Genomic DNA, 3,167 nt, shown 5'->3' with positions numbered 1-3,167 from the left:
CTCAGGGTCCTGGGATCGAGCCCCGCATTGGGCTCCCTGCTCAGCGGGGAGTCTGCTTCACCCTCTCCCTCTGTGCTCTCCCTCTCTCTCACTCTCAAATAAATAAATAATTTTTTAAAGATTTTATTTATTTATTTGACAGAGAGAGACACAGCGAGAGAGGGAACACAAGCAGGGGGAGTGGGAGAGGGAGAAGCAGGCTTCCCGCCGAGCAGGGAGCCCGACGCGGGGCTCGATCCCAGGACCCTGGGATCACGACCCAAGCCGAAGGCAGACGCTTAACGACAGAGCCACCCAGTCGCCCCTAAATAAAATATTTTTTAAAAAGAAAGAAAATCATTAATGGAATGAAAAGGTATCCATCCATTACTCTTTTCACTTTATTGGACCGTGGTATTTATTTTATGTACGTTACTGGCATGATCACCCATGCGATGCTCAATAAAAGAAAAATAATTTTCACTCTAGATTTCTTTTCTGGCCACTACTATTATTCATTGCTTTTCGTAATTATTCCTGAGGCTTTTTGTGATGTAGATTTAGGGGTGTTAACACAAAAGCTACTTGGGCCATTACATGTGTGATACAAGCCACTGTCTTCAAGCACCTACTACCTGGTACCTAGTAAGTGTCAAACAAATATTTATTACCATAGTTACCCCACTGATGAACTACGCACCCCTCCCAGGCTGCCTTTGTATAGCCAGAGAGCTCAGAACAGTTTTTGCACTTTTATTTATTTTTTTACGATTTATTTATTTATTATTTATTTCAAGTCATCTCAGGGTGCCTGGGTGGCTCAGTAGTTAAGCGTCTGCCTTCGGCTCAGGTCATGATCCCTGGGTCCTGGGATCGAGCCCCGCATCGGGCTCCCTGCTCAGCGGGAAGCCTGCTTCTCCCTCTCCCACTCCCCCTGCTTGTGTTCCCTCTCTCGCTGTGTCTCTCTCTGTCAAAAAATAAATAAAATCTTCAAGTCATCTCTACGCCCCACGTGGGGCTCAAACTCACGATCCTGAGATCAAGAGTCGTGTGTTCTACCGACCGAACCAGCCAGGTGTCCCCAGTTTTTGCATTTTTAAATGGTTAAAAAATATGGAAAAGATTATTTCGTGTCACGGGAAAGTTATATGGAATTCAAATTTCAGCTTCCAAAAACAACATTCTGTTGGCACAGAGCCTCTCGCATTGGTTGAGATGTTGTGTGTGGTGGTTTGGGAGCCGGGGGTGGGGGGGTGGGGGGGTGGTAACAACTGAGTATTGGAGAAGAGACAGCGCGTTTTAACTTGTGGCTATGTGGCCCTTTAAGAAAATGTTTGCAGACTGCCCTAAGTTGTCAACCCCTCTCCTCCAAACCCTCAATTCTGGAAGCATAGAAAAGTCCGTCCAGATTCAAAGACATAGACCCCCCCATCCTCTTCCAGCCGCCGAGCATCCCAGGTGGACCCTCCTTCCCAACCCACCCAGGGCAGGCCTGAGGCTAGGGGACACTGAGGTCGGCTTCCCAGTCCCTGGCGCCCTCTAGTGGACGCTATTAGCAACTGCTTCTCACTTCCTTCCCTAGGGCACCCTCATCCGGGGAAGTGGGGGCGGGGTTATTTTTGCGCCCCTTACTTGCCTTGATTCTGCCCCCAGCCCCCTGGCAAGGTCTCAGAGCTCCCCCCGGTCCTGGGACCATGCTCCCACTATCCCACCATGCTTTACACACTTGAATTCAATCACACTCAGCTAGTGTCAAGGATGCCAACAAATTTGAACTTTCCAAAGCCCCTTCCAATATATACCTACAAACTCCTAATTTGTGCTTTTTATCTGTACGCCTTACATTTGTGTGCATTCCATTCTCCCCCTGTCTCACTCTACACAGGCCACGCCGGCCTCCTCCCTGCTTTTCCAACACACCAGGCCCAGTTTTGCCCCAGGGCCTTTGCACAGGCTGTATCCTCTGCCTCAAAATTCTTCCTCCAGACATCCATGGGACTCACTCCCACCTTTTATGCCTTTGACCAAATGTCACCTTCTCAATGAGACCTTCCCTGCCATCCTATTTAAAACAGCAGCCTTATCCTAGTCTTACCTTCTACACCTCCCAGGGGCCAAACCCAGCTTGTCACCTGTTTTTGCATAGCCTGTAAGTTAAGAGTGATTTTTACATTTTTTTTAATGGCTGGGAAAAAATTAAGAGTATTTTCTGACACTGAAAATAATATGAAATTCAAATTTCAGTGTCCATAAATAGTTTTATTGGCACGTGGCCCCGCCCACTTGTCCGTATATATACGGGCTGTGGCTACTTTCTAGCTACGAGGCAGAGCTGAGAAGTTGTGGCAGAGACCGTCTGGCCCTCAAAGCAGAAAATATTTACTATCCGGTTCTTTACAGAAAAAGTTTGCACGGGGCGCCTGGGTGGCTCAGTTGGTTAAGCGACTGCCTTCGGCTCAGGTCATGATGCTGGAGTCCCGGGATCGAGTCCCACATCAGGCTCCCTGCTGAGCAGGGAGTCTGCTTCTCCCTCTGACCCTCCTCCCTCTCATGTGCTCTGTCTCTCATTCTCTCTCTCGCAAATAAATAAAATCTTAAAAAAAAAAAAGTTTGCAGAGCCCTGCTTTAGTGTCAAAGGAGGAAATCATGTTCCCAAAGGGGAAACTGAGGCCCAGTGGGTTGAAGTGCGTTTTTCTTTTTTTTTAATTTAAGATTTTATTTATTTATTTGACAGACAGAGACACAGCGAGAGAGGGAACACAAGCAGGGGGAGTGGGAGAGGGAGAAGCAGGCTTCCCGCTGAGTAGGGAGCCCAATGTGGGGCTCGATCCCAGGACCCTGGGATCATGACCTGAGCCTAAGGCAGACGCTAACGACTGAGCCACCCAGGCGCCCTGAAGTGAATTTTTCAAGACCCTGCATTTCTGAGGGATTCCTCATTTGCCAAATTATTGAAACAATACCTCACATGTTTTGTTTTGTTTTTTTTACAAGAAAAATATGTCTTGCTTTTACAAGAAACACAGAAATCAGACCCGTGAGTACCTTCATAAACTGAAGGTCATCTAGGATACCGACCTTGAGAGAGAAATCTGAACATACCCATCAGATCTTGCCAACCCTGGAGATTTTTTAACTGCCCCTGTAAAAAAAAAAAAAAAAAGTCATTGCTTTTCTTAGAAATCTTG

The sequence above is a fragment of the Leptonychotes weddellii genome, chromosome 1 (assembly GCF_054177405.1).
Source record: "Leptonychotes weddellii isolate Sample4059 chromosome 1, ASM5417740v2, whole genome shotgun sequence".
Taxonomy (NCBI): Eukaryota; Metazoa; Chordata; class Mammalia; order Carnivora; family Phocidae; genus Leptonychotes; species Leptonychotes weddellii.
The sequence above is the reverse complement of the archived record's forward strand: the minus strand, read 5'-3'. Positions refer to the sequence as shown.